At 39.8% G+C, this 26,585-nt stretch overlaps 1 pseudogene; it reads right to left on the reverse strand.

The window, feature by feature from the left end:
• Positions 1-6,199: 6,199 nt before the first annotated feature.
• On the reverse strand, positions 6,200-7,612 carry LOC143850401 (UDP-glycosyltransferase 91C1 pseudogene; annotated as a pseudogene).
• Positions 7,613-26,585: the final 18,973 nt, after the last annotated feature.

Here is a 26,585-nt window from a genome sequence, read left to right on the forward strand (position 1 = left end):
TGAAATTCTATTTTAGTTTCTGTGTCAATTCTGATTCGTTTGTTAGAATAAGCTTATGTAGCCTAAGGGCATTATAGTCTTTTCATAATAAATATATATGTGTGTGTTAGGGCAAGGAGGCTAACACACAATATTTCATTCTCAAATCTCTCTGTTAACATGGTATCAAAGCCCTAGGATTTCTCGATGCCCTAGGGACCTCCATTGAAGACCTCTTGTCTTCCTCCATTGAAGCTCATGCCCATGCCCATGCCCTAACTTCTTCTTCCATTGAAGCCCATGGCCATGGCCATGCTCATGCCCTAAATTCTTCTTTTTTTTTTTTTATCTTTCTTCCTCCATCTTCACTGGTTGCCCCCCCTGCGCGTTTCCCTGGGAAACCCAACTTTGCCTGTTTGCCCCCCTGGAAAACCCAACTCTTCACTGGTTGCCATGCGCGCCCCCCCTAGAAAACCCAATTTGCCTTGTTTGCCCCCTCTCGAAAACCCAACTCTTCACTGGTTGCCCCCCTGCGCGGCCCCTCTGGGAAACCCAACTTTCCCTGTTTGCCCCCTGGAAAACCCAACTCTTCACTGGTTGCCCCCCTGCGCACCCCCACCTGGAAAACCCAATTTTCCCTGTTTTCCCCCTGTGCGCTCCCTGGAAAACCCAACTTCCCCTGTTTGCCCCCTGGAAGCCCAACTTTCCCTGTTTTGCCCCTGGAAAATCCTACTCTTCCCTGTTTGCCCCCCCTGCGCGTTCTCCCTTCTTCTTTTGTAACATCTTTCCCCATCTTCTTTGACCTATAAGGATAGTGTTCTTCTCTTCTAGTTGTCGGGTGTTCATGCCCTAAATCTTCCCGTTACATTTCTCACCTTTTTGGTCGCAGCTCCGCTTTGTTACATTTTTCTTTGCTTCCTACGTGATGACTTAAGCTTTGTCTCTATGTTTCGTTGTAGTTCCACAAGTATGAGACTTCGTGCTTGTTTTTTCAGGGTCCTTCCGGCGGATGTTTGTGGTTTTTCCTTCTGATTGTTTATTTTTCGTGGTGATTTGCTTGCCTATATTTGGCTGCCCTTTTCTGTGGGTGTCTGTGATTGTTGTGGTGTGTCTTGTCTGGTCTGCTTCACCCACATCCCATTTGAGTTTTGGTGTTTATTATGGCCTTGCCATCAGCTTCTTCCTCCGGTTCATTTCCGGTGTCGGTGACCTCTATGACATCCATTAAATTGGATGGTGCTAATTACCCTGCCTGGAGTCGTTCTGTTCACCTCTATTTGCGAGGTCAGGGCAAGTTACGTTTCATCACGATGGATCCTCCGGATCCGAAAGATGCTGGGTATGATAAGTGGAGTCAGGAGGATGCCCAGCTTCAGTCTCTTCTCTGTCAGAGTAGGGAACCAAAGATTGCAAGCCACATGCTATTTCTGGATACATCACGGGCAGTCTGGTTGCGTGCTGAGACACTCTATTCCGGAAGCAACAATCTCACACGGATTACTGATGTTTACAATGACTTCTTTCGTATCTCGCGTGGAGATAAGACTGTCGCTGAGTACTATTTGGATTTTGTTGGTCTTTGTGAGCAGTTTGATATTTATCATCCCCCATCCACCGACCTTAAGGTCTTGGCTCAACAGAAGATTGAGCTCCGTACTACTCGGTTTTTGGATGGCTTAGGGCCTGAGTTTGTCCCTCTTCAGCAGCAGATCCTTGGGTTAGGCACACTCCTATCTTTGGATGAGATCTTTTCTCGCGTTCAACGCGCTCTACATCTCGATCTGGCTATCTCTGTTGCTGGTGACCAGTCCGCCTTTGCTGCCCAGTCTGGTTCCTTTCAGGGCACTCGTGCTAGGGGCCGTGGTTGTAGTCGTCGCGGACAGGGCCGTGGCTTTGGCCGAGATTCAGAGGGAGGCCGTACTTATGGGGGTCGTGGCTCACGTTATTGCAGTCATTGTGACATTGAGGGTCACACTATTGATTTCTATTACGATCTCCATCCCGAGCTGCGTCCCGCTCGAGCCGCCCACTTCGCTTCTGAGACACCTGCTGCACCTACTCCTGCTCCCTCAGACACCATGCTTGTCTCTCGGACTGAGTATGAGTCACTTTTGCGCCTACAGGAGAAAGGGAAACAACCGGCTGCTCAACTTGCCATAGGAGGTAGCAACCCATCTTGCTCCCTTAGCCACTCTGCTTCCTGGCTTATTGATTCTGGTGCCTCTCATCATATGACCGGTAACAGTACACTTCTTAGTTCCTTTACTTCTTGTGCTCCTACTAAGATGGTCACCTTGGCCAATGGGACTCGATGTCATATTTCAGGCACTGGGACTGTTACAGCCACATCCCACTTATCCTTATCATTTGTACTCTGTGTTCCTACTTTTCCCTGCAATCTTTTTTCTGTTAGTCAGCTTACTAATCGTCTTAATTGTTCATTAACATTCTTTCCGTCTTATTGTGTTTTTCAGTACCTTGCGACTGGGAAGACTATTGGCTCGGGGCATGAGACAGATGGCCTATACTACCTGGATGATGCTATCACTCCCACGACGTTTAGTACCTTAGCAGATTTCTTTAGGTGGCACTGCTGGCTCGGTCATCCTTCTCCTGAGCGTCTGCAGCGTTCATCCATTGTTTCTGGTGTTATTAGTCCTTTTCATTGTGAGTCTTGTCAGTATGGAAAACACCATTGTGTTTCCTACCCGTCTCGTTCTGTTAGTTGTGTCAGTAGTCCTTTTGAGTTAGTGCATTCTGATGTTTGGGGTCCATGTCGTACTCCTTCTATGTTTGGTGGGAAGTACTTTGTTATTTTTGTTGATGATTTTTCCAGGATGACCTGGCTTTATATAATAAAGGATCGTTCTGAGGTGTTTTCTACATTTTGTTTATTTTATGCTGAAATTACAAATCAATACTCATGTTCCCTTAAATGTTTACGTACTGATAATGCCCGTGAGTATTTTTCTGATCGGCACGGTTTTCAGGAGTTTCTTTCTAGTCGTGGAATTATTCATCAGTCGTCTTCTGCCCACACTTCACAACAGAATGGTGTTGCTGAGCGGAAGATCCGGTATCTTGTAGATATACCTCGCACCATTCTGTATTAGATGCATGTTCCCAAATCTTTTTGGGCTGACGCTATGCTTACAACCTGCTTTCTGGCTAATCGTCTACCATCTTCAGTTCTTAGCAATTGGTCCCCTTTTTCGGTGTTACACCCTTATGGGGATCCGTTTTCGTTAGCACCCACGGTGTTTGGGTGTGTTTGCTTTGTTCAGGATCTCACCCCAGGACTTGATAAATTAGCCCCAAGGGCAATCAAGTGTGTTTTCTTGGGTTATTCACGAACCCAGAAGGGTTATCGATGCTACAGTCCTCAGCTTCGCCGCAAATTTATTAGTGCTGATGTCTCCTTTTTTGAGGATACTCCCTACTTTCCTGCTTCCTCTTCTTTACCGGTATCTCCTCCTCCGTTGCCATTGCCAGTTCCGGTTCCCAGTTTGCCACCGGATCCGGTTTAGCGTCCCTTCCAGGTATATACTCGCAAGCGTTTTACTACTTCAGTTGAGCCTTCATGCCCTGCCACTTCTTCTCAGCAAGCGGGTCCTTTACCCTCATCCTCTGATGATGCTACTCAGGTTGATGAATCTCTTGATGCCCCCATTGCGAGTTGTCTCATTCTCGTACCACTGATCACCCTATTTCTGATGCAGCAAGTTATGCTCGGTTATCTCCTTCGTATACCGCATTTATATCATCTTTGTCATCGGTTTCTATTCCCCGCTCTGCTCAAGAGGCTATGCTTGATTCGGGATGGCGAGCAGCTATGGAGGCTGAGATGGATGCTTTGGACAAAAACTAGACATGGCAGTTGGCTTCCCTTCCACCTGGTGCTCAAGTAGTCGGATGTAAGTGGGTGTTCACCGTCAAATACCTACCTGATGGCTCTGTTGAGAGGTTAAAAGCCCGTCTTGTTGCCAAGGGCTTTACCCAGACTTATGGGATTGATTATGTTGAGACATTCTCTCCAGTGGCAAAGATTCCATCCATCCGTGTATTGATTTCTTTGGCCGTGAATCAGTCTTGGCCACTATATCAGTTGGATATCAAGAATGGGTTCCTCCATGGTGATTTGCAGGAGGAGGTGTATATGGAGCAACCACCAAGGTTTGTTGCTCAGGGGGAGTTGCAGCATACCGTCTGTAAGCTTAGAAAGGCGATTTATGGTCTTAAACAGTCTCCCCGTGCTTGGTTTGGGAGATTCAGTGAGGCCATCCTAAGATTTGGTATGAAACAATGTGCTGTAGACCATTCTGTGTTCAGCTCTCGAAGCAAGGATGGTTTGATTCTCCTGGTTGTATATGTTGATGCTATTGTTATTACAGGGAATGACAAAGCAGGAATATAACGCCTCAAAGATTTCCTTCAGAATGAATTCAGCACAAAAGACCTTGGTGTTCTGAGATACTTCTTAGGCATTGAAGTGGCACATTCACAAAAGGGGGCTATCTTTGTCCCAAAGGAAGTATGCTCTTGATATTTTGGAAGAAACAGGTCTTCTAGGGGCAAAACCTGCACAGACTCCTATGAATCCGAATGTCATGCTTTCACCTGATCAGGGGGAGTCACTAGAAGATCCTGGTCGATACAGACGGTTAGTAGGACAGTTGATCTATCTCACAGTCACTCGTTCGGACATTGCATATGCTGTTGGTGTGGTTAGCCAGTATATGAGTGCGCCTCGAACATCACATTGGTCAGCTGTGATTCAGATAGTGAAGTATCTGAAGAAAGCTCCCGGGAAAGGTCTTCTCTTCAGGAAGCATAACCATTTGAGGATTGAGGGCTACTCTGATGCAAACTGGGCCGGATCTCCTGCTGACCGGCGATCTACTAATGGCTATTGTACCTTCATAGGTGGAAATCTAGTATCTTGGAAGAGTAAGAAGCAGGACATTGTGTCACGATCCAGTGCAGAAGCAGAATACAGGGCCATGGCTTACACAAGCTGTGAATTAATTTGGCTACGTTCGTTTATGTCAGAGATTGGATTCTCATACTCCTCACCTGCATCCCTCTACTGTGACAACAAGTCAGCCATTCACATATCTATGAATCCGGTATTTCACGAACGAACTAAGCATATATAAGTGGATTGTCATTTTATTCGTCACAGGATTCAGACAGGCCAAATTCAAACCGAGTTCACTCGAACGAATGATCAGATTGCAGACATGTTTACCAAGCCGTTGAATGGAGTTCGATTGAGTGATTTATGTAACAAGCTGGGCATGTATGATATTCATACTCCAGCTTGAGGGGGAGCGTTAGAATAAGCTTATGTAGCCTAAGGGCATTATAGTCTTTTCATAATAAATATATATATGTGTGTGTTAGGGCAAGGAGGCTAACACACAATATTTCATTATCAAATCTCTCTGTTAACATCGTTAACTCTTGATTTTTCCCTTGGTTTGCTTTTTAACTTGGGCCCTGTTTGGATTGCAAGAATGTTTGGGAAATTTTTGGAAAGGAAAAATATTTCTAAAATTTTCTACTTTTTTGCACACCAAGAAATATGACTCGAACCAATCTTATTCAATTTTTACATAGAGGGACCTTCAATTTATGATAATATCTCTCTAAATCAATCATAATCTTATCATTGCTCTTTAAATGATGGAATTTTTTTCCATCAGAAATGTTTTTCTTCCAATCGAAACTGCGTCTTAGTGATAATATGTTTTGAAAATTTGACAAGTTGCAAATATGGTCTAACTGTTCTTGTATTCACCATAAATCACGATGAATGGTTAAACCCCAAATGTAAAGAAGCAGCTCCTTATCATTTCAAATTCATAGCTAATAAACTTACATTTCATGGGAAGAAAATTCAACTACAACCTTGTTTGGCTGCCATGAAAAATATTTCCATGAATTTTAGTTTTCAAGTCGTGAGAGAGGGCTAGGGAGAGTGTGAGGAGAGACTAGAGGGCTTGAGTGAGGTGACAAGGGGCTGAAAAGCATGGAGAAAAAAAAAACCTAACAAACTCTGCTCTAAACCGACTTTAATTTTTTAGCTGCTTTTTAGCCACTTCTTTTCCTCTCCTCACTCTAGCGATCTCAAGTCTTCATCTCCCACCCTTTCGCACCACTTGAGAAACTAATGTTCGAAGTTTAAACAGATTCATGCTTGTGAAGGGTGGCCTACATACTAAGGTAATCTCTTTTGTTGTAAATGGTCTTTTAGGTAGCGAACAAAGCCTTCTACATACACATCCTGACTTCCTTGGTCGCCAAACACCCTCCTCATCTCCCTGGCTTTGGCTCTAAGTCCCTGCCCCTCTTTTTCCACCATCACCAACCTCAATGACTTGCACACTCCATCCCTTGTAAAGGACCCATCTCTCTCATTCTTCTCCACCTCTATCCCCATCTCTTTCTCTTCTATCAACCTTGCATTCAATGGCTGGTCTGCCAGTACAGGCAACATGATTATAGCCTTTCCAAACCCGAGACCCTCGATGATCAAACCCCAACCAGCATGTGTCAAAAACCCGCCAACCGAAATGTGTGCCAAGATCCGATGCTGAGGAACCCAACCCATTTGAACAATTCCTTGACCCTGGGTTCGTTCCTCGAACCCTTGTGGCAACTTGTCTAAGCCATCGAGCGAGCCCGGTGGCCTTCGAAGTGCCCAAATGAAGGGCAATTGGGATTTCTCTGACCCAATAGCTATTTCGTGCACTTGATCTATAGTTAGTGCCACCTCGGTCCCGAATGCAACATAAACCACAGATGATCGTGATTGTTCGTCTAGCCACTTGCCAACTTCCCAATTGTCATCCTTATTGCTTGTGATATCTTCTTGCATTGAGGGATGAAGCAAGCCTACGGGAATGACCGGTTTTTTGTAGAGCTCTTTGAGGACGCACAAATATTCCTGTTCAAGTTCGGTGCAACTTCGTATAACTAAGAAGTGACAGTCTTGGAGTGTCAAACTGACTCGTTGGAAATCGGACACACTCTAACTCGATACATTTAGATTGGTTGGCAAGAGTCGTTGTACTTCATGGAGGCGGAAGGCCACTGTTGAAGGGAAAGGGATCCATTCAGGTGGGACCGTGAAATGCTCCGGCAGTGTCCGCGTAGTTTGGCCTTCAAGCCACGCCGAGGGTGGTCCCATGAAGGCGAGCATCGCTGCATTGAATGTGGCAAAGAAGACACACGATATGCCAAATTTATGAGCAATTCGAGGGATCCAATAAGAGTTGAAATCATAAATTATGCAATCCGGGGAGAGGCATTCTAAGAGCCCCGACAAGGGTCCCTCGACCCCGTCAAGTGCATCTTTGAGGTATGGGACCTTGTCTACTGGTAAGTCAAGTGTGGACTCAGCGTTCTTCTGCAGGTTTTCGCTAGGACGCAAGTGAAGTTCCACTAGGTCAATGTTTGGGGATAGGGATGAAGGGATTTTTGGTAGCCTTTGGAGGTTTCTTGGGGTAGAGAGGAATGAGATGTGGTGACCCTTTTTGGCTAAGCACTTAGAGAGTTGCAGAAATGGGATCATGTGACCAAAAGCCAACCATGGGAACATGACAATGTGAAGCTTAACATCATTGTCCATAGTTCTTTGAGAAATGCTGAACAAAGGCAAGCAATGGGAAAGGGCTTTGAATGTTTGGTGTTGTGCAGAGATGATATGGTGAATATATAATACACAATTTTACTTGATAAAGTGTGGGCCGCCATTCTCAAGCATCGATTTCTACTAGTGATCAGTTGTAATGATCTCAACTCACCAATATTGAGTGTATTTGAACTTTTGGTATTCTGTTTTTCTCATTTTGTGTTTGTCATTTCTCTTCTTGTTTTCTTCTTAAGCCTTTTGGCTGTGTTTGCAGCCCTCTTTCTGTTATTTTTTCCTTTCGTTTTCTGGCATAATTAATTTTTCTCGTATCGCCATTGTCTCTCTCCATGACATACACTAAAAAAAAAAGAAAGAAAAAGAGGGAAAAAAAGTTTAGGTGATCTACTGAAACAGTTCATTCAATGGGCTCCGCTCTTGGATGGATTAATGTGCAAATTTACGATAAGCGAACAATCCCAACTGTTCCATTATTTTCTTGGTTCTCGAGTCTGATTTTTTATCTATCATCTGACTACAGACAGGAGGAAACTATTAGATGGATGGACTGGATCATAAGATCATTATACAATAGGTCCAAAACAGATGTAGGACATAGTTTGGATTAGGCTCATTGATTATTTGCTTAAGACAAACGAAAACAATTGCAAGGAAAGTCCAAAATTACTTGGTCAAGGCTCGTTTAATATTCAAGTTCAATAGATCCCCTTGAGTTATTTCTTTGGCGCATGGTTTTTATATTCAGGGACGACGTGAGGGTTCATTTTTTCCCTTTTGTCTCATTGATGAACACACACACGAATATATATATATATATATATATATATATATAGTGAGAAAGAGAGAGAGATTTTATATGGTGAGATTTTGTACCGTGTTCTTATTGGATTTAGGTGTCTTGATTCCTACGTAAGTAGGAAGTGAGACTCTTACTTTCATTTAGGTTTCCTACTATGACTAGCATAGAGAAAGAATGAGAGTAAGGTTTCCTAGCTATTCTACGGCTAGATTCGCTGTCCTAGGTATTTCCTAATTTGAATAGGAAAGAGAGAGAGACCTGCTGGATTTCTCCACAGTCTGCGCTTAGTTGCATGTAATAGGCGCTGGCCTTTGATAATTGACCTAACCACATCCAAGTTCACCAAGTGGGTCACCAAGCGGACTGCATCAGTAACTGCCATATTAATCCGACTGAAGCTGATTAAAACTCGAGGGTGAGTTCTTCTCAAGAAAGGACATTTGATGCAGAGCATCCCTTGGTGCATCGACTCGACATGTGGACTGCATTAGGTTATGGGTATGCTAGTGTGTTTTTGTCCTTAGTGGTAGTCCTTATTTGTAATTTCTCCTTTTAGTGATGCTCTTTAGTCATTTTACTATATGTTAGTTATGTTAGTTGATGGTGGTGAGGACTACTCATATAAAGCCCATCTCTCTCTCTCTCCATCTCTCTCTCATGTGTTGGGGGGGGGGGGGGGCTTGTTTTTTTGAAATCGACGGTGATTCCTTTCTTGTGGATAGAAAGCTTAGCTCTTCTCATGTATGATGTATCCCATCTCTTTTCGTGTGATAATAGATTTGCATTGGGGTTAGGCCTCTAGCTCAATGGTTGAGCCTTTGTATCTCATCCTTGAGCTCTCAGGTTGGATCCCAACTTACCTACCAAAAAAAATAATAGATTTGCAAGCTAGTGAATCTAGCTTTTCCTCCATTTCTCCCTTGCATTGATCTTTCTTGTTAAATGTACGAATTCTGGTTCTCCGACTTCGCACTTGATCTAATCTCTTGCATCCCATTGCTCATGGCAATATCAACTTCTTATATCTCACAAAATTCCCAAAAAAAGTGTAAGTATTTCAACAACTTCCAATTTTTTCAATTTGAATTTGCTGGAAATTTTATGAATGTATTAAAGAAAGAATTCCAAAAAAAAGTGTAAGTATTTCAACAACTTCCAATTTTTTCAATTTGAATTTGCTGGAAATTTTATGAATGTATTAAAGAAAGAAAGAAGTTACAGATCTAATATAGTTTTGATGAATTCCAGCAAGAAGTGGAAATTTCCTTTTCATTTGAAATTTGTTTGAAGATAAAATTGGCTTTTGCCATCAAGCTGTGTCAGTGACCCCCTCCCCGTTTCCTATTTGAAATAGTTGCAGAGACTCAAAGCAGATTGATTGAGAAAGGAAAAACCAGGGTCAAATTGAAGGCTTCATATTTGGGAAATCAACTGCTAGAGGTTTCCCACCTTCAGTTTGTAGATGATACTTTGGTTTTTAGTGTTCCTTAAGTTAATAAAGTTCTCACTTAAAGGCAATTCTCAAATGCTATGATATGGTTACTATCTAGAGACCTAATTTTTGCACCTCTAGGCTCCTCTCTATCCTCATGTATCCGCATGTATGACAAAATAATTGAGGGAACGACAAGTCTTCTTGGTTGCGTAGTGGATAGGGTTCCGTCGATTAATTTAAGGCTACAACTGTGTGGGAAGGGTGACGAAGGAGTGGGATCCGATTGTGAAAAGGTGGAAACAAGATTGGATACGTGGAAGTTGAACTTGATCTCTTTGGAGAGCAGGGAGAGTCACGCTCATAATGGCTAAACACGCTATTTATTAGCCTGCGTTTAATGCTCCGTAAGTGTTATTCCTATGGGCGAATTACATGAGAACCATTAATTACACTAGGTTAGCCGAGAGGAGGTTTGCAAGCCTATTAGGGCTGGTGGCTTAGGCATCAAAAGGCATAAAGGTGTTAATAAGGCTTGGCAGGGGATGTGGCTTTGGAGATGGAAAGACACCAACTATGGACCAGGACATAGATTGCAAGTATGGGTGTGTGCCAGCCCAGTGTTTATTTGAGGACATGTTTAGACATAACGAAGTGACATTTTGAAACAAAAACCTAGACCCGGCAAAATCGACCCATGCCCGCGGGTCGACCCAACCCACCGGCAAATTTGCGGGTATGGGTTGGCATTTGAGTGAACTGTCAAAATTGACCCGCGGGTCACCCAACCCGCCAAAACATGGGTTGGGTCGGCTGAAGCTGCAAGTACCCACATTTCATTTTTTTTTTTTTTTTTGGTTCGAGTAGATACCGGCCTCATTTCCTAACTCGCAATAGAGGGTAGCTTTCAGATAAAAGAGGAGATTTCTCTCTTTTGGAGGGTACTCCAGGCATTTTGTGTTAAATCATTGAGAAGCAATCCATACGAACCGTGAGATCAAAGAAAAAGAGAAATGGACAGTCTAGATTAAGAGGAAATGCAGCCTAGTATAAAAGGGACAAGGGTTTGTTTGCAATTGGGGTGGGGGGTATCTCATTCTCATGTTTTAGGGTTTAGAGAGAGAGAGAGAGAGAGAGAGACAGAGAGAGACAGAGAGAGAGAGAGAGAGAGGTCGGTTGAACATGCTTCCCTCCAAAAAAAAAAAAATTTCTTTGGCAAAAAATTGTGGGTTACCCGCGGGTTGACCCAACCCACCTATAGTGGGTGCGGGTCACCTAAGTGCTGACCCATAGGGAGGCGGGTCGTTTTTGACCCAACCCATTTGACCCGCACTCGCAGGTAACCCAACCCAACCCGCCCGTTTTCCAGGTCTACAAAAACCCAAGTTCCATGAGAGGATCAAATATATAGTGTATTCAAGTGATAGGATTAGATTTTGGCATGAAAAGAGGTTCCAAGAAGACCCTCTGAAGGACTTCTAAATTTGTTTTCTGTGTCGCGGATAAGGAGGTGTTTGTTAAGGAGTGTTTAGAGTGGGTGGAATGGGGAATTTAATGGAAGATAAATATGAAGCTGGATCGGGTAGCAAGATTATTTGAGATACTGGACACTTGTTATATACATAGGAATGGTGAAGATGAAAGATTTTGGACATTGTGCTTCTCTGGAACATTCAAGGTGAAGTTGTAAGTTGGTTGTAAAGCTCCGAGCAAAATCGCTACATGCTGCGGAAGAATAAACCATGTAGAACAATTTTTTTGCTCTAACCCAAGATTCTTAGGGACTAATTGATTTTAATATGATTTAATAAACATAAATATAAATACCTTATTTTTCTGATGAGAAGAAAAATGTCTGCGTGATCTACTTCTCGAAAATCTGCCTATGATCTAATCGATGCGAAGCCGCAAGTTGAACCGATAGATATCTTTCTTTGCACAAAGGATCTTGTAAACAACTTTTTGTTTACTTTATAACCTGATCTAAATCAAATTATAATGTGGAATATGTATTTAGATCAATGGAGCTTTGTTGGATGTTTGTTTTTAACTTAGAAAAGACAAAACTAGTTCATGGAATTGAAGAAGAAGAGAAAGACTGTGAGATGTCTCTACTAATTTCCAACTCATGAAATTATGAAAGAGCTCGTGCAAACTCTATTCATTTGTCTTGTATTTATAGAGTTCTCAATTTACATATACGCAACCCAAAGCTTCTAGAGAAGTCTCACAAAATATGGAAACTAGCCACAATTAGAAGCTCAAATTTGGAAACAAGCTAGTTGGATTTTTCAAAATAGAAACCAAACAATGTGGGAGTGTTTTTATAAATTCTTGGACTTGTAGAAATCCCTAAATTGAGTTTTTTCCAAGTAAAAAACGTGGTTGCTTTATTAGATAAAAACAATCCCAAAAAATATCTCACACATTGTTTCCTTTTTCAACATTCCCGCTATAAGCGTGTAGGTCTAATTTCGACCTCATATTTGGATAAGTAAATGGCTGAATTAGAAAACATCATAAAGTACAAAGTTGTAGATATTTCAAAATCCTTCGAAATGAGTACTTACACATTAATTTTGGACCAGAGATGAGTAAGTTATGACTGTTTTAGTAAAACTAGTTTATAAGCTAAACTTACAATTATTTATTTAATTCTTTTAATTAAATAAACATATTTCCTCCCATCCAATAGGATAAAAAAGTCCATCCATATTTTTATATAATTTCCAAAATACCCTTATGGTTTATACTTAACCATTTTGGAATTCCCAATGTATCTCATAGTGCATATACACTATATACATTGTGTATATCATTTCAATGCATCCAATGCCACGAAACTAGTTCGTGTAAGCAACCAAATAAATGCGGGACCTCTATCTAATAGATAATAATATGTCAATCTAGTAGTGAGTGGGATCGTAGCAGGGATTCAACGGTAGATCCTACAGAACCCACAAGTGGGCCCCATTGCGATTATTGCTCCGTAGGCAATGTTACAATATCATTGAGTCAGTGGCCTCCATTGAGACGTAACCCTGAAGATAACCGTCAAATCATCATACCCCTAATCACATCAAATGTTCAAGTCCTTTCTCCAAGTCCACATCTACTGAGTTGAGTCCTACGGGGGCTGGACATCAACTACCCCTAGACTCACTAACGGTATACCTTTCAGTCAAGCAGTGCCGGCCCGCAAATGCATTTGCTAAAAAATCATTTCAAAACTTATTTTGTGAAATCCCTTTGATATACACTTTATCAAATCCACATGGCCAGGTATTTTTCTAGGCCTACTGCTCTGACCAAAACCGTAGATGTTATCCTATGAAATAGGTGGAGAATTCCATGTTGGGTATCACATCCCCTCTATCAATGATCTCCCGTATCACATGATACTTTCGAAGTACATGCTTGGACTTCTAATGAGACCTCGGTTCTTTTGCTTGAGCAATATCTCCACTGTTATCACAGTATAGCGTAATGGGTCTCTCAACAGAGGGCACGACTCCAAGGTCGTCCAGGAACTTTCACAGCTATACCGCCTCTTTTGTTGCTTCACTCGCAGCAATGTACTTAGCCTCAGTTGTGGAATCTGCCGTAGTATCTTGCTTGCAACTTTTCCATGACACTGCCCCATTTGCTAAGGTGAACACAAAACCAGATGATGATTTCATGTCATCAACGTCAGACTGAAAGTCTACATCAGTAAAACGAGAAACGACCAACTCGTCTGCACCGTAACATATTATACATAAGACTTCTATTCAATGCTCTAGACCTGGGTCTGACTGTTATTTGCTAACCACACTTACAGAGTGGCAGATATCTGGCCTTGTACATAACATAGCAGACATAAGACTTCCCACAATAGAAGTGTAGGGAATGTTGTTTTTAACCTGCTTATCCTCAGGTGTCTTGGGAGACATCTTCTTCGATAATCTGATTCCATGCTTGAAAGGAACTAATCCCTTCTTAGAATCTGTCATGTTGTACCTTGCCAATATCTTATCTATGCAAGTTTCTTGTGATAGCCCAAGCTTCTTATTCTTATGGTCTCTAAACAATTTAAGTACTAGAATGTATGAAGCTTCTCCCAGATCTTTCATAGCAAACGTGCTTGAAAGCCATAACTTTGTACTTGATAGCATTCCTACATCATTCCCAATGAGTAGAATGTCATCTACATAAAGAACCAAGAATGTAACCGCGCTCTCACTGACCTTCTTGTAAACATAAGCCTCGTTTACGTTTTGACAGAAGCCAAACTCTTTGACTGCTTGATCAAAATGAAGGTTCCAACTACGGGAAGCTTGCTTCAATCCATAAATGGATCTCTACAACTTTTGAATATGCTCTTCAGCAGCCTCAAAACCCTCCGACTGGACCATATAAATATATTCTTGAATGTTTTTATTCAAGAAGGCGGTTTTGATGTCCATCTGCCAGATTTCATAATCATAATGTGCAGAGATAGCTAGTAAAATCCTAATGGACTTTAGCATGGCTACTGGTGAGAATATTTCCTCATAGACAATACCAACCTTTTGACTATATCCCTTCGCCACTAGCCTAGCCTTATAGGTCTCCACCTTTCCATCAGAGCCCTTCTTCCTCTTAAAGATCAATTTGCATCCAATGGGTTTAATACCCTCAGGTGGATCAGCGAGAGTCCAGACCTTATTGGAATACATAGAATTCATTTCGAATTTCATAGCGTCCATCCATGTTTCTGCATCAATGTCTAACATCGCCTCTTTGTAGTTAAGGGGATCTGTATCTTCTGTATTTACTTCACCCAAGTAGACAAGTCTATCGGGTTGTCTGACCTCCCTACTACTACGTCGGAGTGTTGGAATAGGTTTAGTGGGTACTTGCTCAATTTCCTTATATCTCTCTATTGGATTTTCGAGTTGCTCTTGTAAGGCAATCCTATCCTGTCCACTCGCATCTTGAATGAACTCTTCTTCTAAGAATGCGGCATTCCGGCTCACAAAATAGTTTTGCTCACCAGGGTTATAAAATATGTAACCCTTTGTTTACTTAGGATATCCAATAAAGAAACACCTATTGGTTCGTGCCTCCAACTTTTCAACACATATCTTTTTAACATGGGCAGGACAACCCCATATCCTCATATGATTCAATGTGGGTTTTCTGCCTGTTCATATCTCATATGGAGTCCTAGCTACTGATTTAGTTGGGACTCGATTAAGGATGTAGAGCGCCGTTTCTAGGGCGTATCCCCATAGAAACAAAGGTGCTTGTCCAAAGCTCATCATAGATTGAACCGTGTCTAACAGTGTTCGATTCCTTAAACTCATCCTACTCTCCTCCCCTATCGGAGCGAAGTATCTTAATCTTCTTGTTTAGCTGATTTTCTACTTCATTCTTGAACTCTTTGAACTTTTCAAATGTCTCAGACTTACGTCGCATTAGGTACAGGTAGCCGTACATTGAATGGTCATCCGTGAAAGTCACGAAGTAAACAAACCTTCCTCTAGCAGGATGGGAAAGAGGACCACATACATCCGTATGTATCAATTCCAATGCACTTTTGCTTCTTCCACTCTTGCCCTTGAAGGGTATTTTAGTCATTTTGCCTTGGAGGCATGGCTCACAAGTTGGAAAGGGTTCCACTTGGATTGAATCCAATAGACAATCTTTCACTAATCTTGTGATCCGCTCTAGGCCAATATGACCTAATCGAAGATGCCAAAGATGTGTTGGAATTACCGTGTCCCTTGCCCTTTTGAGGTTTGGAATATCAATAGTCGGAATATTCTCAACTTTGCTCACATTCTCTAAGGTGTTTATTAAGTATAGACCATGACTCGTTGTACCTTCCACAATTAAGGAATTTTTATTTTTAATAAAAACAGAAGTTTTATTAAAACTAGTAGAAAATACCTATCATCAAATAATGTTGAAACTGAAATTAAATTCTTCTTATCCGCTCTAGGCCAATATTGAGACAATCCTTTAATATTAGATAACCGCTTGAGAATGTCAAAACGTAATCTCCTACAGCTTGGACAACAACTGTTGCTTTAGTTCCAACCTGTAGGGTGAGCTCGCCCTCAGTTAACCTCTTGATTTTCCTGAACCTATGCAAAATATTGTAGATGTGTGAGGTCGCACCTGTGTCAACATACCAGGAAAATGCAGGACCAATCATATTGGTTTTAGCAACAAAAACTTGCAACATACATAAGGTAGGCTTGTTGCCTTGCTTGCTAGCTAGATAGCTCTTGCAGTTCTGCTTTCAATGTCTAGTCTTTCCACAATGGAAGCAACCGTAGCTGCCCTTGGTTGACTTCTTTTTAAAATTCTTCTTGTTCTTTACTACTGGCATGTTCTTCTTAGAGCCTTGGACTTTTGCTATTTCCTTTCTTTTACCTTTCGGCTTAGGTGCTAAGGGTCCATTACCTTTTGCTAGGAAGGCAATTTTCTTATTTTCGTCTAGGATTTTAGCTAATGGGTTAAATAAAGCCATGATATCTATGTACAAAGGAAAGAAGTATAATTAGCAAAACTACCATTTTAGTTAATTCCATGACATGTCCATCAGATCTCGGATTTTGATCTACAATGGAACTGCCCATTGCACGTCTCATTCACGGGCTCCTCAACTTCATGAATCAAGAGAAATGTATAATTTCTCCAATGATCATCAGAAACTTATTCAACAACTTTGAATAAGTGGATTCATCTAATCCTATGAGATCCAATTTATATTCAGCCTCCAAGCATTGCAGTATGTATATCCTTTGGGCGTCAATACCCTTTGCTTGGTTACTGCCTGGAAAAACTATGTAATCTACAATGGCTTCTGCTTTGGCATGTGACCAATGTATCATGCATATTCTCCTTATCCTTATAGGAATCTAACGGTTTACTCTAGTAAAAAAAAAAGATCGGCTTCTGCTTTGGCATGTGACAGTCCTATTTCCTAGACTAGCCAACGGTTGGATGGCTATGGAAGGCCACGAGGTATTGTCTTTTTGACTTAACCCCGTGTATCAACTTAATATTTTTAAGAGGGTTATTTAATGTGGGAGTTACAATCAACATTGTGTATGTTTGATTAGGCTTCCATTGCATAAAAGAAAAAACATACATTACAAACCAAACCATGCCATCCATCACATGAAAAGCAAACAACCAAACCATGCCATCCATCACATGAAAAGCAAACCATCAGACTATAGAAATAAAAACACACCATCCATGAAACCCAATTTGGCATCTTGGATCCTAGGGATTCTCCCACTAACCTTATTTGAATAAGAAAATCCCTACAACACCATCTTGTCAAATTGAGGGTGAATTATGGGCAACTTTGTGCAACGGCACAAGGGGAACTTCTCTGGCCTCAAAGCGAATTTCCAAAGGAGTGTAATCTAATTTGCCTCATTATATGAAGCACAATAACATCAGGAACATCAGCAAGTTTATCCCTCTTTCGTTGGATCGAATCCACCTCCATTTGCCAGTCAATCTGGAGCATCATCATGTCGCAATATCCACGATCCATTAATTGAGCACCATGAGAATGATCTCACCTTCAATTGGTCTTGGACAAACAAATATAAACTACTCTAGTGTCCTACACTAGCCTATGTAATCTATACATCATAATCAATCTCCATGGGAAACCAGTTGTCTGCCAAACTGCCCAGATAGAGTAATTAAAAACTGAAATAATTAAATTACATTGTGGACTTTAATATTACAAACCATGAAATAAATCATTACATCAGATCATAACATCCATAAAAAGGTCATGCATCTGTTGCATGAATTGAGGTCCAATCTCCTTTTTGCCCATCTTTCACCAATACCGATCAATTCGCACAAAACCAGGTTAATTCAATTTTGATTAACACACAAGAATTCTGATTTTAATTAGAAACATCATAAAACCTTTTTATATGGTCAAATAAATCAGCGTACAAAATTTTGCACGAAAACAAGATCGTTTGATTTGTGAAAAATAAAATTGTTCCATACCGAGAACACAATCTGGATAACATGACCTTTCGAGTTACCTTGAGTAGGATATAGTTACTCGAATGCTTTCTCAAGGATCAGATCATGCTACATACACCTCAAGACGTTATTAAAAAAGTCTATGCCTGGGTAATAGGGTTTTCGAATCGTTTGGGGTTGAGAAACAAAATTCCAAATCAATTTTCAGAATTAATTTCCTGAATTCCAGCAACTTTTTCCAAACTTTGAAAAATCATATCTCCTAAACCGCTCTTTGGATTTCGATGATTTTTGATGTGTTATATTCGTATTCGAGTCTACTTTCCAAAAACGTAAGCCAATCAGTCTAGAAATCCACCATACGGTTCAGTTTTGCTGTTTTCCAGCAAACAGTCCTTTGTTTATTAAAAACACATAAAGACTAGGAACCTCGGATAGCCTGGATAAACGTCCTGACTCACAGTGGATCATCACATGATCTTTCTTTGGTTTGTTAGCCTCCTAATCTATTCCATAGTTAGGTTTGATACCACTTGTTAGATTGGTTGTAAAACCCCGAGCAAAATCGCCACACGTTGCGGAAGAATAAACCGTGTAGAAAACTTTTTTTGCTCTAACCCAGGATTTCTAAGGACTAATTGATTTTAATATGATTTAATAAACATAAATACAAATACCTTATTTTGATGATGGTAAGAAAAACGTCTGCGTGATCTACTCTTCGAAAATCCACCAACGATCTAATTGATTCGAAACCGCAAGTTGAACCGATGGATGCCTTTCTTTGCACAAAGGATATTGTAAACAACTCTTTGTTTATTTTATAACCTGATCTAAATTAAATTATAATGTGGGAATATGTATTTAGATCAATGGAGCTTTGTTGGATGTTTGTCTTTAACTTAGAAAAGACAAAACTAATTGATGGAATTGAAGAAGAAGAAGAAGAGAAAGACTGTGGGATGTCTCTACCAATTTCCAACACATGGAATTATGGAAGAGCTCGTACAAACTCTATTCTTTTGTCTTATATTTACAAAGTTCTCAATTTTCATATACACAACCCAAAGCTTCTAGAGAAATCTCACAAAATATGAAAACTAGCCACAATTAGAAGCTCCAATTTGGAAACAAGCTAGTTAGTTTTTTCAAAATAGATACCGAACAATGTGGGAGTGTTTTTATAAATTCTTGGACTTTTAGAAATCCCTAAATTGAGTTTTTTCCAAGTAAAAAATGTGGTTGCTTGATTGGATAAAAATAATCCCAAAAATATCTCACACATTGTTTCATTTTTCAACATTCCCGCTATAAGCCTGTAGGTCTAATTTCAACCTCATTTTTGGACACGTAAATAACCGAATTAGAAAAAATCATAAATTTTTGACAAGAGATGAGTAAGTTATGACTGTTTTAGTAAAACTAGTTTATAAGCTAAACTTACAATTATTTATTTAATTCTTTTAATTAAATAAACATATTTCCTCCCATCCGATGGAATAAAAAAACTCCATCCATATTTTTATATAATTTCCAAAATACCCTTATAGTTTATACTTAACCATTTTGGTATTCCCAATCTATCCATATGCATATGCACTATATACATTGTGTATATCCTTTCAATGCATCTAATGCCACAAAACTAGTTTGTGTAAGCAACCAAATAAATATGGGACCTCTATCTAATAGATAATAATAGGTCAATGAGTTGTGAGTGGGATCGTAGCAGGGATTCAACGGTAGATCTTAGAGAACCCACAAGTGAGCCCCACTGCGATTATTGCTCCGTAGCCAATGCTACAATCGCATTGAGTCAGTGGTCTCCATCGAGACGTAACCCTAAAGATAACCGTCAAATCATCATACCCCTATTCACATCAAATGTACAAGTCCTTTCTCCAAGTCCACATCTACAAAGTTGAGTCCTACGGGGGTGGACATCAACTACCCCTAGACTCACTCACGGTATACCTTTCAGTCAAGCAGTGCCGGCCCGCAAATGCATTTGCTAAAAAACCATTTCAAAACTTATTTTGTGAATTCTTTTGATATACACTTTATCAAATCCACCTGGCCTGGTATTTTTCTAGGTCTACTGTTCAGGCAGAAACCGTAGATGTTATCCTATGAAATAGGTGGAGAATTCCATGTCGGGTATCACTGTTGGCCTCGAAGGTTTGTCCAACACTCCAGTACTACCCTCTAGTGACTCCAAGAGAATAACGGTTAGATAAACTGAAATAAAGGGTGTTAACCCAAGAGAGGGGGGTGAATTGGCTAATTAAAAATTTGGGGCTTAATTTAGTGGATTATTAAAATCAATCTACCTATTAAGCCTTAACAAGTCTAACTCTTGGTCAATCAATAAATATAATGTAAGATAGGGATTATATATGACTTTATGCTTATATACTCTAACCCTTGTTCAATGAAACATAAACACAAGGAAAAGGTAGAGATTACCAACTACCAAAGTGCAAAGAGAAGGAGATAAGAAAACATCCACAAGGCACAAGTTTTATAGTGGTTCGGTCAAAATTTGACCTGCTCCACTCGTCCAAGTTTTTCTCCTTGGGATCTCCACTAAACCAATAAGATTCTTCAACGGGCGAATCTCAAAGCCGTACACCAACTTATCCTTCAAAGGGATCACACCCTTTTCGCACGAAGCCTTGCGAGGGCACCTCCCTCTTACAATGATTCACCTTTCATAACGGGTCGAATCAGAGACCCTCACAAACAAATGAAGAAATAAAAAAGAAACTCTCAATGCCTCTAGATTAGGCGGATTACAACTTTGAAAGCTCACAAACACTCCAAGGAAGATAAAATGTAAAGCCTATGGGGTACCTCTTGATAGAATGTACAAATACAAGTTCAAAGAGGTTTTAACCTTTCATATAAAAGTTTAGGTTTAAGAAGATACGAATTGATCTTCACAAAAAGGTTATTTAGAAAGGTTTTGATGATAGTGTATATATAGCCCACAAGAAAATATGACCGTTGGGGGTAAAACAGTAAATTACAGGGTGGAAAAGTCAACCTGCGCAAGCCCCAACGGATCTATTTTCATGTCGTGGCGGTCGATCGAGGCACATCGGTCGCCCACCCTTATCGGGCTCTCTATTTGAATTTCAAATTTCATACCGGCACGGTCGACCGGCCCTATGGCGGTCGCCCGGCGAAGGCTACCTGTTTGAAATAAATTTTCCGCTCAAAACACTATCGCGGTCGACCGGACCTATGGCGGTCGACCTCCACGCCCAACCTGGATGTTTTCTGGATTTACAAAAAACATATCGGCGGTCGCCCGGCTTACCCCGGTCGACAAGCCCATTAAATTTCGAGATGTCCTGGAATTTCAGGCAGTGTCCCGCGGTCGCCAGACATAGCCTGGTCGACCGGCCTTGAGTAAAATCTGATTTTAACTTTAAAATCCAGGGGCTTTTGGGCTATGGTCTTGGGCTTAAGTCTTAGATTTTCAAACACTTATTTTGGTGTGTGTATGGCTTTCAAAGATGTAAAAAGTTGAGTATGAAAACCTTTTGAAAGTGCATTTAAACATAAAATCAAGAGGACTCCAAATACATTCTAAAAATAAGAACCTTGAGTCTTCTTGGAATGTCTTTGCTCTTTGCACTTCCTTGGACTTCTTTGGCTTGAGTGAACATCTTGAACTTTGTCTTGGCTCTTGTGACTTGTCCTCCAATCTTCAATGCATGTTGAGGTACATGAGTTGTCACCATGACATGTTCAACTCCAAGCTCATTCTTGACACTTGCTGGGGAACTTGTGGGATCTTCATGTTGAGCTTCTTGACTTGATCATCTCCAAATGGTGATGACTCCAATGTAGGAGCAAGCTCTTTGCTCCTTGCTTTCTTGATCCACAAGCTATGTGTTGAGTTGAGTTGTGTAATGGCGATTATGACATGAAATTGCTGTATATGACACAACACCTCAAGGCAACACATTAGTCCATAAAAGCTAATCAATTTTAGTTTGCTAGCATCAAAATAAGAAAGTAAGGTGAATGATTAACTCATGGGAATCCTTTGGCTTACATTCTCCCCCTTTTTGATGATGGCAAACAAATTGACTAGGGAGGCAGGAGATAATAAACAAATAGATGAGTATGCATGATATGATATACACAATAAGCATAGCTCCCCCTCACTATATGCACAAATATAATTAATGACTGTAAAACATATGGTGCATATACAATTGGACTACCCAATCAATTTTCAAAATTCTCCCCCTTTTGGCAATAGCAAAAAGGTAGGGATCTACAAGTGAAGGTGCAAGTGATAGCTTGTCTAAACTATGTGCCTTGTATATGATATACCATTCAAGCTCCATGAATGCTTATCAAAGAGAAAACGAGAGTGAAATGCATGATAAGTCATTTTTTTATCAAATGATTTGCAGGTTAAGCATAGGATTATGGGTAATAGACCTTGTGAGCACACCACAATGATCTATAGAAGCATGAATATATAACCATTTGGCTCTCCTCCTATGAGTTTGTCATTGGCCTTAGGTGAAACCTATGTTGTAGGGCATGACCAGGCAGAATGATTTGAATACTTGGGCTTCATTTGTAATTTTTTTTAAAGCAGATAAGTATCTACCTGAGCAAAGATATGCTCAGATTTATAACTTAACCTTTCAAGTTCACAAGTTGCATTTTGTAGGGGTTTTCTTGTCATAGGGCATACAAGACACTTTCTGAGCATGAACATGCTCAGAAATATAAAATAACTTTTGAGTTTAAGTTGTTTGGCCCTAGATAGTTATATATTTGCAAGTGAAAGCTCCCCCTGACTATGTGCATCTAGTCAAAACATAAAAGATCCAAGCACATAGGCCCAGTGATTTGAATCACTTTAACTATTCCACATTTGCTTGTGGACCCCGATCCGAGAGAGGCGGGGGACGAGCCTTCTCGAGTCTCTAGATCATCTACGTGAAGGAGAGCTCTACCAAGGAACTCTCAAAAGAGTGCCCCTCACAGCATGAGTGGCGATGTAAAGTGAGATACCTTTCAATTTGGGGACTAGCCCTGATTCGAGACGTACCTTAAACAAAAAGAGTCGCCATCCAAGGAAGTCGGCCCTGGATCCCATACTATGCTCTGTTGCAATGGATAACCAGAGATGGAAAAATGTTCATGCCTGATTACGAATTTGGAAGGTTCGAAGGGCACCTCATCCGCCCAAGTGCAAGCACATGGTCTCTTATGCCATTTATTTATTGATTTTGAAGAGTTTTGGATGAAAATCATATGAAATGGGAATGAATATCCCCGAGAGGATGTCTACCTAAGCATGCATATCTCGGGGAGGGATAAAGAAAACAAAACACACAAGTCCTAAGAAAAAGTGATATCGGAATTATTTGACAATGGAATAAACACTAGAATCCACCGTCTCTTAGGCAGATGGAGAAGACTAGGGTCAATCCAATATTAGATAACTCTGCTACCTATCTACATGCATCATGTCTAACATCCACGCCTAAAGAGAGTTAGTATCAGTTGCATTTGTTATCAAAATGAACACCATAATCTGTCGTCTCTCAGAAAGAGGCGAAGAAAACTAATATCGATCTGATAACAGATAACCCTGTTACCAATCTCCATCATTCATATTTAACCCTAACTCATCGCATCTAGAAAGCGGTAAACATACACATGCATATCTATAAAACTACACAAAGTGTATCTGCACAATGAACAAATGTCAGTAAATGATAACAAATATAATAATCATCAATAATAAAAGCTACAACTAAACATGTGAATAAGCAAAGCAAATAAAGAAACATGTAAACTATAGCTAAGCATGTGAGTGAAAGAATCAAAGATAATAAAATAATCTCAATCTGAAAGAGAACACACAACAAACAATGATAACCATAAACACAAACCCTAAAACAACATTAACAACAAACTCCTAAGACTCTAATGTTGTCCTCGATTCTTGGATGATCTGATGTTCATCCAAGCCGCCTTCGTATCCCCGCCTCCACGAGAATCAGAGTTATGTAGTTCTTCGTACCTATTCTAAACTATGATGCCTAAGACATTTAGACTTCTATCCATGACTCGACCTAAAAGACCGGACTAGTTCTTAAAGCTTCTTGCACGATTATTTATATTCCAATAGATTGTGGATTTTAGGATACTCTATATGCCCTAACTAAATATAGGTTAGCCCTAAGCTAATGCAGGTGGTTCCTATATCCTATGTGTAACTAGGCTGTATGTTCTAAGGAAAACAATAGGCTTATCTAATGCACCCTAAATCTAGTTATCAATCGGCGATGTATATCGCCAACTGACCGGACGGAGGCGCTCCTAGCTAGAACAAACTCCTAACTCTAACAAAACATACAACAATCACACAACATATCAAAAATCACATCAAGGACAAACTCCTAACTCTAAAACTCTCTATTTATGACAAACTCCTAACTCTAGAGGAAGAATTTTTGAAAACAAGGTTTATCGAGAAAGTTTTAAAATATTTTAATGTTTGTGAAAAAGGTTTAAATGGTTTATTTATGAAGTTTGAAATGTTTATTTTGAAAAGTTTGACTGGACTTGGGATAAAAATCCTAAACTGCCTACGTACCTCATGGAAGAGTATCAAGCCAACGTAGTTCGGAAACAAATTTTCCTAACTACTCCTAAAACTTTAACATTTCAAATGTTTTTTATGTTTTAAAATATTCCAATGTTTTTGGACCTTTAAATGTTTTCACTCCTAAAGGGAACACGCAAGCACAAACACAAACTAGGGCAAAGCCCTAAATCTAAAGGAAAAACTCCGAACAAACAATTAGTGTCTCAAAGAGACGACCCACAACAAGTAAACTAGTGTCCCAAGAACAGTGAAAAATGATCTAAGATCCCAAACAAGCAATGTTCTAATAAGACTAAGTTAGTCTCTAATCAAGGTGAAGTAACATCAACTCTAAAAGATAAACTCTTATCTAAAAGATAAACTTCTAAACAGGCAACTCTAACGGGGGGGCAAATGAGTCAAAGACTCGCTAATAACACTACCAAAATAGGGCAAATAAGTCAAAGACTCTCTCTAGAAGAGGGGGCTCTAACATGAGGTTGGGTAAGCCTCTTAACAGGGAAACTCTCTAAATGAGACAAGGCTTGTCTCCAAATAAGGGCTCTATAAGTGAGGCAAAGCATACCCCCTATGTATTAACTCTATACTAAAGTCAAGGTATACTCCCTAAGAGGTAGGCTCTAAACAACAAGGCTTGTCTCCAAAAGAGAATCGCCTTAACGAGACAGAGTGTGTCTCCTAAGGGGGCTCTAGATAACTCTTTCATTGCCCTTGCAATGAGGGAACAAGTATCTAAAGGCATCTAAAAGGCTGGGCTAGCCTACTAAATAAAAGAGAGGAGTGCTACTAGGACCGAGTACGTCCCTTAATGATGGGCTTGGGCTAACGCCTTCATCGCCCTTAATGGGAAGAGGATAAAGATCATTTATGTTAACTTAACAACTAACTATCCTTTTATTTAATCTTCTAACCTATACATGACTCATTAATAATATGAATGCTAAGTATAAAGAAAAATAATTGACTAAGTATAATTTTAAAAGCGCAATAACTATCTAAACATAATGCAACATCATCATCACCCCAGTCTCTATCACAAGCGACCACTCTATTTTACAGATAATGAATAAGATGAATGCTATTATAATTATCTCGTAGCAATATGAATACTGATTACTAGAAGATACCAATTTTATCAACAGGCTTACCTTCTGACGAACAAACAGAATAAATGAAAAACAATTTTATATACTTTCTAAGTAGTCGTATCATAAATTCATTATGCACTTCTAATATCTATCAAATATGTGCAACAAAGCAATACCCAAATGTAATAAAAACATAGAGAATTCTCATTAAATAACGTCTGTAATAGGTGATCGTGACAGTTGAATGGGTAATAATCATATTATGAAATTTTCCTTTAAGCACAGAAACTTAGAACTTTATATATAAAATTACTCTACCAAAAGCAAAGTTGATCAGTACGATAATTAAAGTGTGAGGGTTTCATCGGCAATGAATCAAAGCATAAACACAAATCCTTCCTTATTTTGATATCATATATTCATTTTCGTCAATAAATCATAAAAGTTAAATGATCATTGAATCTATTACAATAGCCTTGTTCTAGGAATAGATATTCAGAAATTTAATGTCCTGTTTTCAAACTTTGTACGCATAAAAAAATGTTATATGAGAGAATACATATATGTGAGGAATAAAATTTTGTTCATACTTCATGTTACCAGACACCAAACGATTACTGTTTATCCTTACTTAAATCAAATGATAGATGATGCAATTACACTATGACAACATGTGAGGACCAAAAGCATTTTAGAGCAGAAATCAATGAAAAGAGAATAACTTCTTTTTGTTAAAAAAAAGGACTAAATCTGTATCTAATTATGCTATATTCACTCTCAACACTATTTTGTCTTCATCATGTTCTTTATTACTCAAAATTTCATTATTAACTTATCTATTCTTAGTTTCTCCTCCATGAAGTTCTACACCACTTTTAGAAGGACGGATAGAGCTAAGCTACTCTTAAGAATTTATACACGAGAAATTAAAAATATAACAAATAAGGTACTTGGAGATGTATATTGAGAAGCTCCTAAAAAGAAAC

Source organism: Tasmannia lanceolata, unplaced genomic scaffold (genome assembly GCF_043159265.1).
Source record: "Tasmannia lanceolata isolate RefF3 unplaced genomic scaffold, GAP_Taslan_0.1 ptg000018l, whole genome shotgun sequence".
NCBI lineage: Eukaryota > Viridiplantae > Streptophyta > Magnoliopsida > Canellales > Winteraceae > Tasmannia > Tasmannia lanceolata.